This window comes from Cannabis sativa, chromosome 4, assembly GCF_029168945.1.
Source record: "Cannabis sativa cultivar Pink pepper isolate KNU-18-1 chromosome 4, ASM2916894v1, whole genome shotgun sequence".
Taxonomy (NCBI): Eukaryota; Viridiplantae; Streptophyta; class Magnoliopsida; order Rosales; family Cannabaceae; genus Cannabis; species Cannabis sativa.
In genome coordinates, this window is record NC_083604.1 from 80867310 (window position 1) to 80879008 (window position 11699).

An 11699-nucleotide genomic window follows, 5' to 3' on the forward strand; every position below is an offset into this window, starting at 1 on the left:
TTGCTCAAAAAATCTCCATTTATCCAATCCCCAAATATTCAAAATCCAAACAAGTCAACTAACACATTTCACAAATACCGAAATCAAAATACCTAAATCAAAACCCCTAAATTACAGTGCATTCCACTTTAAATAGAAATACCGAATCATATATTCATAAAAAACTAAAACGAAAAACTCAAAACAATTTAGAGTACATTCCACACATACAACCAAGCACATGCACGGGGGGAGACAGAGAGAAAGAAATACAAACTCCATTCAACACAAAACCAGAGAGAAAGAGATAGAGAGAGATAGAGAAAGTAATACCTCCACACAGAAATGCACAATCCTTGCAACACCTCACCCTCCACACCTGAGACAAAATGGAAGATATTAAGTACACGAAAATGCAAAAACACCACGTTCGCTTGAAAAATGTATTTTTTTTTCTGTGAAAAGTATGTAAAGTAGAACGGACAAAGTGTAAAACCCACCGTTGACACTCCCTGTAACAACTCCAACAATGGCAGACTCCGAGTAATGTACACCACAGTGAACAAAATGTACAGTATGGGTTTCACCAACTCAAATGAAAATGGAAAATGGAAAAACAAAATGGAAAATGAAAAAGAAAATGGAAATGAAAGAACTTTGCTTTTGCCCTAGCAGAGACGAAAATGGAAATGAAAGAACTTTGCAAAATAAACAACAAAATAAAAATAACAATGAAATGGTATAGTGAGTGGAGAGGGACGACGGTTGATAGGTTGATAGGACTTGATTGATGGATGTAACTGTTCACTTTTCCATTTTTTAATAAATTTAAATTTCAAAAAAGTAGCCGGTATCCATTTATTTAACCCTACATACCCCTACATCAACCCCTACATGAACCCCAACCTTTGGATCAAAGTAACTGCCCATCCGACGGTTACAGTACATCACGGATTGCAATCCGTGTCCGTACAGTAACGGGACAAAATCCGGTCCCTATATATATATATAGTACATGATGGGATTGTTAGCAAGGAAGTATGGTGGTGACCAACCCATGTGTTTTTTTACTATTTATAAACAGTAAATGTCTCCAAATATACATATAGAAGTTCATGGAACACTATATTATTAGTTTAATAAATTCATTCCCAAACATAAAAACGACAAAAAAAATTCAAAAAACATCTCTTGATGATAAGCAATGAAAGTCGTTATTAAATGAACCCAAGTGATGATGATATGGTTGATAATTATTCATATGATGATCAATTTTAGTTTTAATGTGTTTGGAAATACTTTGTTGGTTCATCATTCAAAAATTATAGATTGGTTACTAGTATGTAAGTATTTGGAGAATTAAGATGTCCCATAATGTATTAAATCAATTTAAGTGTGTTAACTCAATTAATTATTTTTTAAATACTATTAAATATAAACCGTTTTTTTTTTCTTTAAAATACTCTCAAATAAATTGATGTCTCATATTTAAATTAGTTTAATACACTATAATATACTATTTTTTTAATCTTTATTCAATAAAACTCACTCCCGAAAAGTTAATCTAGTGTCTAAATAGGAACCAAGATCTCCCATTAATAAAAATTAGGGTTTCATTTCGAATTTTTCAAAATCTTGTAGAATATCTTAAATAACTATAACATATATGGATATGAAAAAAAATAAATTAAAAATTTCTTCTGAATGCTGAAAGAGGTAGATGGTACATCGGTATTGTAAAAGCACCCTATGTTAAAATAAACCAGCCTACGAAATTCAAATAGACATTTTTTCTAGGTACGCTCCTTTAGAGGAGTGGCAAAAAATACTCCGGGATGAATGAGAAAAGGTTCGCAACAATCGACCCGTCTTTGTTTGTCCATCAGGACCACATGTAGCCAACATGATGGATTGCTATACTGTCTTCTTTATCAGTCTTAATGCAAAATTGGACGAGAACAAGAAAATAGTTTGCAATCCTACTTTTGAACTATATGGATCCCAAGAAGCACGTTTCAGAGAACAAGATGCAGAGTACAGAGATCTCCAAAAGATTATCTTTGAGAAAAATCAAACTATTCCACCAAAAATTTAGCCAAGAATAGAAGAGGATGCCCACATCCAATTATTATTATTATGATATTTTTAAACTAACTTATTTTATTTATTATCATCATTTTTTAATTATCATCTACAATGTTACAAAATTTCCCAATCATTTCATCTTTTTCAACTTTTTTCATTAATGTTGATCAATGTATGCTATGATCATATTTTGAATACTTATATATGGAGCTTAGTATTTTCCATTTTCTTGGAATATAATCAAGACTACTATATATAGTAGAATAGAAATGTCTCTATACAATACAAGGGTTTGTGTGGTTGTGAAATTTTTGAAGATGGGACTGTCCAATTAATTTGAATTGATAATTGAAATAACCCTTGTTCATAATTTTCATTACTTTGTTTTCTTTTTTTTGGACCAATCAATGGTACTAATAAAACTCATGTGGGGTGTTTTTCTAGGCTTGTGTTGGATCATATAATATATATAGTACTAGTGGTTCATGTCCTTGCTAGGTTAGGCAGTTGAATTCAGTTAGTACAACTTTGCCTTTATAATTATCTAAAACTCATAATAATTAATTAATTACAACGTATGAGAGTCTTCTCAATGTCTTCATCAATGTCCTTTCTTTGTTTGGTATACACAACATAAAATACAATGATTTGATTTTAGCTAGTAATGAAATGTGCACATATAAAATAGTTATTAGAGCACTAATATTAGGTAAATTTGGAGTGTAATGGGCTGATTTTATAGAGTAATTTACGGTGTAAATATTTAAATTTAACTTTTAGATGTGAATAACTTCTGTGAGTATCTCACTGTTAATTAGTGTCAAATTAAGGGCCATATGGTAATCTCTGATTAGTCAAAGTCATTAAATTTTTATTTTTTTATTTAAAAATTCATTTAAATATACTAATAATAAAATAATACGTGGATATTAACTTGACATTTAACGATTAGCTACTGAAGTTTTAGAAATATTCATACCCAAGTCAAGTTCGGGACGAGGGCAAGAGAATAGATACTTGTCTGAACCTGCCCCAATATGATATATGTATATATTTAAGTTTTAAAATCTTGACTATTACAATTAAAATAAATTCATGTTTTAGGTTTTTTTATTGATTATATTAATGAGACATTTTATTTTTCATGAAAATATGCAGTGATGCATATTAATAATCACATTTAACTGCTTTAAAAAAAAATAACATTTAACTCTAATTTTTTATTATACTAACTCTATTTATTATACGCACTATTCTACTTATGTTTGTTTTTTTAATAAGTTTTTATAATTTTTTTTTAATTCTTACATTATTTTTTTTTTCAAAAATATATATGTAATAGGTACCTGATAAGAATCCTTCTCCCGTCAAGTAATCCCTATCCTGTCTCCGCTTTAATTTAAACGGATATTGAGACGGGTATAAATGTGAATTTAGGAATAGTATGGAGGTGAGGGAGCGATCCCCGCCTCTGCCCCACCTCGTTTACATCCCTAATAACTAGAGCATGTGATAAAGGTCTCCATGCTACTTGGTGGACTCCCTAAAAGAGTATTGCTATTTAGCACATGTCTAACACTATATTGACGTGACATTTTATAATTAGTTAGCAGTTTTTTATATTATTTATTATATTAAAATGTGTGGAGCTCGATATTAAATATACTAATAACAATATTTCATATCTTGTAGTAGCTAACGCTTTAAATTGCCTCTTAATATTTTTCTAAAATAAAGTATAATTATAAATTAATGTGAGATTTTAATTTGAATTTCACTTTAAATAATGTGATTGGTTAAAGGTATTATCATACTATTATATAAAATACCTTATAATATTAATATTGCTATAATTTAATATAGAATCTCTCCTATTTTAATTTGAAATAGCCATATGTACCAAAATGTTACATAACTTAAAAAATTGAGTCAATCACATCACTCACATCACTGTGAAATTGGTGTTGGAAGTATGTGCTTTTTTGCACTTTAATTGGAAATATGTCACATGGGGATCATATTAATACATTATTGGTCTCCTCTTCTAACATTTTTGTAGTGTTTACATGCATTTTGGAAACATTATATAATGACTATATATCTTAGTGAAAAAGGCAACTATTATAACCAATAATAATTTTAGGAGATGAAATTCAAAAATGTTGGAGGAGAGGAGAGGAGAGGAGTTAGTGATATTTTTGTACTATGTACTATGCCAGCTCTAAGGGATCTCAATCCCTCCACATATATATTTTAGTTACCTACCTAATACTATATATCCACAGCCACATATCATATATCCCTAATTATTATTATTATCAAAACTCCACATGAATTTTTCAGATGCCTAAGTACTCATAGAATCTCATATTTAAAGCTCTAAAGAAAAAATATTAATGTGTAAATTTTGAGTGCTTGCTTATAGTAAATTTTAATAACATGGTTAAATATTGTAGACCACCTATCAGATCAACAACATTTTATTTTCTTTTTTATGATTCTTATATTCAGCATGAACCACATAAGCCTCATCAATTTACCAAATAAATTGGTAAGTGATCGGACATCCCACCAAGCAAAATCAGTAGTTTCTTGGTCACAACTGACTAAAATTAAAGTTTTATGAGTGTTTTCGTAGGGCAGAGTCTCTTTAAATAATATAATTTTTTCATGTAACTGATTCAAATATGAATTTCCTCGTTTAGGATAATATTTTTGCACTGATTTATAGAAAATAATAAAATCATACACACATAAATTCAAAGCCAGACTGATTATACTCTTCGAGCACTCATCCTTAAACTGATTACTGGTACAAAGTTTTCAAATTTTGTACATTTCAAAGCTTTTAACTTTGGGTTGTACTCTATTAGTACATGTACAACTTAATTAAGTTTTCAATATTATTAATGCTATAATCTTAATTTATTCAAAAATTATCCACAGCCACATAATACATATGGCTAATAAAAACTCTCTTTAAAATTGTAAAACCTAACTCAATCTCTAATGTGTATTATTCTAAATTTTAGAAACATGTGATGTGTCACATAATTTTTTTTTTTTTTAATTTATTTCACTTATTAATATTTTTATTTATAATTTTCAATACATAGAAGTTATAGTGGAGTACTCGAATCCCCCTCTACATAAAGTCAAAATGATATAATTATATTTTATTTAATGATTTTTCCTGATAAAATATAAAAGTCAACCATTAACCTGATTAGATTAATTAAACTAACTACTCAAAGCCAATATATTCAATAATGAGCAGAGACTAATCAAAACGGTGTCGTGGTGTAGTTGGTTATCACGTCAGTCTAACACACTGAAGGTCTCCAGTTCGAACCTGGGCGACGCCAATACTTGACTAATTTTTATATATATTAATTTCTGATTTAAGTGTTGTTAATAAATAAATACTTACTATATACATATATTTTTTTTTTCAGAAAAATAAGCAGTATATATAAGTGTGCTCTAACTTATATATACAGCAATAATACTAATCTCCAGAGAAGATTTACCTGTAAAAATTGATGAAGAGTATACTTATATATTAATAGGGACATGATTTGGTCCCGTTATGCCAAAATAGGGAATACAATCCCTGATTGTACTGTAGCCGTTGGATTGAATTGGGGGTTGATCTAAGGGCTGGGGTTAAAGTAGGGGTAGTTAGGGGGGGAAAAATGGTAACCGGTTGGTTTTTTGTATTTTAAATTAATTAATTTTTAAAAAGCGACACCGATTGACGTTTGATGTACGTGACAGTTACCAATTTTTGAAAATACATTAGTCTTTCCTTCTTCTTCTTCGTGGGTATAAAGAGTTAGGTTTATTTTAGGGCAGTTGTTATTTTCTTTTTCTTCTTCAAATTTTCTTCTTCTTCTTCTCATTTTCTTCTTGTTCTTCGAATTTTCTTCTTCTTCTTCCCATTTTTTTTTTGTTCTTCACATTTTCTTTGGGAGAGGAAACTGTAGTACTTTCAGAGTTGGTGCACTTGGTTTTGTTTGTCTCTGGCTCCTTCTCCGAACGAGGTGGGTTTGTACAAGTAATTTTCTCATTCTTTTGCATATTGTTTGATATTTACTTTAGATAATGTTAGATACTAGTTAGGAAGGAGGTCCTGACTGCCATTCCTCGTGATTTTTTATTTTTCAATCAATAAAGTACTAAAAAATTATATAGAAATTTGTTGGTGTTAATCTGTTTTCAGAAAAAAAAAAGTTGTTGTTACAGTAAAACGTTGTATGTGTTCTCCTTCGTTATATTTTACATATTATTGTTATTTTTTTTATTAAAATGGAATTTTTGTTGTAAAATATATAGTCAAAAAAGTGGAAATTTCAAAGTTATGCAGATAGAACAAGAAAACTTAATTTGTTTCTCAGTTTGGGTTAAGTTGGATAGTAATGCATTTGTCATTCATGGAAAAAGAAAACTTAATTTGTTTCTCAGTTTGGGTTAAGTTGGATAGTAAAGTATTTGTCAAAATTGTGATGTGGTGTTCAATCCGTGTATTTGCATTGCGTATTTTTTTTTCTCGTTCCATTTTTGGTTTATTGAGTAGTTTTAATCCGTTTTATGTGCCTTAAATCTTGCTTATTCAAGAAGTTTTGATTCACGGGTTGCGAGAAAATTGAAGGTACATTTTATGTTCCCCAATTTTACACGTACTAGGAAGTAGTTTTGATTCGATTCATGTGTTTACCCTTTTTGTTTGTTGATTTATTGTGAAAGTGTGTTGGATTAATTTATACCCTTGCAGTGAAACAATTTTAATGAAAGAATGTAATGAAAGAAAGAAAAACAATGTAAACATTGGTATGTACGATGTTATTTTGAAAAATAATTGTTTTCGGAAATCAATTTTATTGACCAAAAAAAAAAATTGAAAGAAAGGAAAACAATGAAATGGTGATGGTTTGTCATGTGTTGGGTAGTGAGTGATTTTTGTACTTTAATTAGAAGTTGTAGTTTGTATTTTCCTATTGTTATGAATTTATTTTGAAAAATTGGATGGTTTAGACAGAAGATTCATGAGTTAATGAGATACACTATTGATAAAAACTATGGCAGTTTTGTTTTTTTGTGTATATCAATTATTGGAAAAGTTATTGAAATGGTTATGACAGTTAGTAGTGAAGCATTGTTTTGTTAATTCTGATATTAAATGTTTTCCAAATGGCTTTGTACTCTGTTCATCATGAATTAAGAGGTACAAGGTACCTAGATTGGTTAAGTTTGGGGGAATTTTGTCTATTCATGTGTGTGCTTTATGTTGTTGGTTCTCACGAATTGTACCAACTCGTTTGTACCACTTTTTGGTTATGAGAGTTAGTAGTTAAGTGTTGTTTTGTTCATTGTTTTGGTTGTGGAAGTGTTGTCGTATAAATTTTGAGTATTGGAAATCATTTAGTTGAAAAGAGTTTCACATCATTTTAATGTACTTTAATGTGTAACATGCAAGAAGCATGAAATGTGTGTTTGAAATCCGAATTTTTCCAATGCCGAATGGTTAAGTTGATTTCTTGTGATTTTGGGTGATTACAATGCACGATTTTCATTGTGTTTTGGTCAATTTTTTTTTTATATAGTGTATTTGTTGAAATATGTAGTCCTTATTGTTTAAATTTGTTTATCTTTAATTTGGTTAGGTTCATCATACATGGCTGGGAAACGCAAAAGGAAAGGGGGAAATGAACCCGTAAAGAAGGATGTCACCCCGAGCCGAACGATAATGCGGTTGGTTGGAGAAATTTCTTGTAAGTTTTGAATGATGGATAGTTGTTTACTCGTGTGATTGATGGTTGACATTTATTTTATTATATATTTGATTGAAATTATGTCCATATGTAGCAATGCGAACTACAAAGCCCTTCGAGCAATCGAGAAGGGATTAACCGAGAAAGAGGTTTGATGTCGATCGTTACTTAATTTTTTTATATCAATTGTCCGTAATTGACGTAGGGTTGTTTGACGTACTTTACGATTCTTTCCATGTACTACGTAGTTGATGTAAGTTTGCCTCATATTACGTGCTACCGACAAATTAAAAGTGCAATATAAAGGTTTCACTTAGACGAGGAGAAGTACGAGTGGAGAAGCTATGACCCTAACCCTAATCCCGCTAAGAAGGCCGTGCAAACAAGGGGAGGAAACCAAAGGCGGTGATGCCAAGGGGAAGAAAGTGGAGGTGGATGAGGAAGAGGGTGCTCCCGATAGTGAAGAAGCACCGTGTACGGTCGATGCTCCTTCAACCGTTTAATGAGGATTTGCAAGAACCCGAACTCGGAGCGAGAAAGATGTGATCCAAAATGCCGGATTTGGATCATTCATCGAGAGGATGCACCATACGTTGACACCCGACTAGTGAGTTGGTTAATCAAACCTGTTGACCCAACCACTAGCATACCGGATTTGTATGGGAGGAAAATTCACTTATCTCGCCGCGATGTTCGGAGATGTTATGGGGGTGGACGACGGAGGGGATCCCGTAGTCACCGAGGGTGATAGTGACACTCGATATCTGGAGGAGATATTGAACGTTGTCGAGTACACCGTGTCCTTGACAATGTTGGAGAAATCTTTGTTGGAGTGCGTTGAGGCAGACAGCCTATTTCTCATTAAATTTTCTTTGGTGGTCATAGGGACAGTCCTTGCGCCGAAAACGGGGGTCGATATCACTTCGGGGTACTTGCACTCCCTTAGGGTTACCAGGGACATTCGCCACAAGAACTGGGCGGCTTGCGGGGTTCGTGTATTCGATGAACTCAATTTTCGATTCCGAAATAAGGCGACGAAGAATGTATCCGGCGCACCTTATTCCTCCAGGTACATTGATTTTGTTATCTTTCAATTATGTAAATGTGTTTATTCAGTTTATAATATAATATTGTCATTTATTAGTCGAATGTATTACCAATACATTGTTTGTTTGTGACAGTTGGTGTACTTGACTCACGTGGAGTGGAACTTTGGATATGTCGACCGAACGTTGCTCCAGTTGATTTTTGGGGTAGTAAACAATGTAAGTCCGCTTACAAATTTGTGAAAGACAATGGGGGTCCCAACGGCGACAAGGTACATCGAATTTTGGTTACAATGTGGTAAAGTGATTTCGAGTTGATATTAATTATTTTGGGTTTGAAAAATTAAATTTGTTATGTTTAACGGATAACGCTCACTTCGAATCCCGTAATACTGCCCAACTACTACTCGGACTCGGAAGGAAGAAAGAGCAGTGACCACTTTGTCAGCTCTATCAACGAGTTGAAGGAGTACATCTCGAATGAGTTAAAGTCTCAGTTGAGATCATTTTCTTTGAAATTTATGGACAAAGGAGAAGGTGTAGGTGGTATTGACCGAGAGTTGGAGGAGGATGCTCTTTGCGGAAACGGGGAAGAAGGCGGAGTGCGGCTGTGCCGTGGAGGAGTCCCCGTTGAAGTCCCCCGTCCGTTCGAAGACTAATGTTGTTGGTCTATCCGAAGCGAAAATGTGGTGGATTACGTAAGTACGCCTTCACTATCTACGTTACAAAATCCGTTGAAGATGAAGGTGCCGCACATAAGACCTTCGACGATGAGGACTTTGATATACTCGAAGTGGCATCTTTACGGAATAAAGGCAAAGCCCCCGTCAAATCAAAGAAGTCACAGTCGGAGAATGTGCCTTTAATTGAGGATGACTTCAACGATAAGGCGTACGAGCAATTCATTGAGTCGGGCAGAACTGTTGTCGGGCCATTCAAGACGAAGGAAGCGATCCCCCGTAACCAATATGGGTTTTACAAGTTTATTTTTAGCAACACGTTAGATCCGGGTAAGTAAATGTTATTTTCGTATTTCTCATTATGATATACTTGTAGAAATTTTTAATAACAGTTACATTGATTACAATTGAATCAGATATGTGCTTGCGAAATTTCGAAAGTTTGAAGTGGATAGGAGGTGCATGGCATCGTTGCGACCGATTGCGAGAAGTTGAGGGATCCGTAAGTGTCAAAGTATTAACTAAATATGTATCATTTATTGTACATGTGTAAATCATATTTCATTTTGTTGCAGATCATTGACTGTTTTTCTATACTAATGAACAAGTACGAACGTGATAGTCGATTACCTGACCAACCTCGTGTTTGGTACATGCCCACTCGCATCTCGGTAATTGCTTTCTTTGCATGCCTTATTTTAAATTTTGTAATTCGGTTTGGTTGTAATTTACGTTACTTGAGAAGATGAACAATGCTTTTGCGAAAAAAACTCTCGGTTCGTTTAATGTGAAGAGGATTGCGAAAGACCGGAGTGGTCAACCTGTTTTACGAAGACAACTTCGAAAAATGCGTCAAGGTACTTCATCATATACACATGGTCGTTCTTAATTGTAATTTTGAAAAGTGAGATATGTTAGCGATGCATATTGGTCATTGTAGTGTCGAATATCTATATGGTGTGTAATTTCAATTTATTTTTGACTTTATTGTTCCTCTATTCAATTGTAGATGTTTGTGCCGGTGTTGACTCTAGAAGGTGCACCACATTGGTTTGGTGCCGAAGTAAATATGAAGTCGAAGGTTGTCTCATTTATGGACTCCCTACACACCGCAATGAATGAGAAGTATCGTGTGGAGGCTACGAAAGAAATGGTCAACTTGCAAAGTTTCATTGTTTGATGTGAATAACTCATTGTGTACTTGACTCTAACTAATTGTATACCTTTGCAGTTGTCGACGTTGGACCTTTTGTTTGAGGAGAATAGGTCGAAGAATGTGACTTTCGTGGATTTCAGAATTGACAGGAAAGATCGCGGGCTTCCTCAACAAGACAATGACCGAGATTGCGGAGTATACGTCATGAAGTACATGGACGCTGTGGCCAATGAGGAAGAAGTAGTTGATGAGGTATACCACTTTTTAAATATTTCAGAATGTACTACGCAAGTTTGATTGAGATTAACGTTGTGTAATTTAAATTTTATTCGGTGTTTTACCGTGAAGTTGATTAGAGTTAATTACATTTTCTAAGTTTTTGTTTTTGTTTCGTATTGTGGCACGGTTTCACCGGTTGAGGCACGTTTGGAAATCGCCGCGAGGATCATAACCGATGAACAAAATGAAATTCGTACCAAAGTGGTTGAAGATCGTAGGCTGCACAAGGCGGCTCATTTGCATCGTCCTCGGCCCCTTTGCGTAGTCCGTCAAAGTCTCCACGCGATCCTCGGTTCAGTACAGCGAAGTCTCGCAATGCAAACATGTTTCCCGTCAAGAGCCTCCCCTAGGCTTCGCCTACCAAGACTAAGATTTCATATGGTGAATAGTGTGTGAAAAACACTTGTGTTATTAATAGGTTGTGTTATTAATAGGTCGTGTGATTAGTGTGTTGTGTAGTTTGGATTTGGGAGCATAGGTTGTGTTATTTGTGTGTTGTTTAGTTTGGATTTCGGAGCATTTGGATTTAGACATCTGTTTTTATTAGTTCACGTTTGGAACTGGTTATTATGTTGACAGACTTGTGTTTATTTTAGTTTTGACAATATATTAAACCATACTTAGCAAATCTTTGTACTCATACCATAACAACTCTTACAATGTACCCATACTTGAAAGTAGTTGACTGTACTTCACGAAATTA

At 33.4% G+C, this 11699-nt stretch overlaps 1 non-coding gene across 1 annotated transcript; it reads left to right on the plus strand.

Moving 5' to 3' along the window:
* Nucleotides 1–5355: 5355 nt before the first annotated feature.
* On the plus strand, nt 5356–5429 carry TRNAV-AAC (transfer RNA valine (anticodon AAC)). The gene has a single exon. It is a non-coding gene; the product is annotated as a tRNA-Val (tRNA).
* The last annotated feature ends 6270 nt before the right edge of the window (nt 5430–11699 follow it).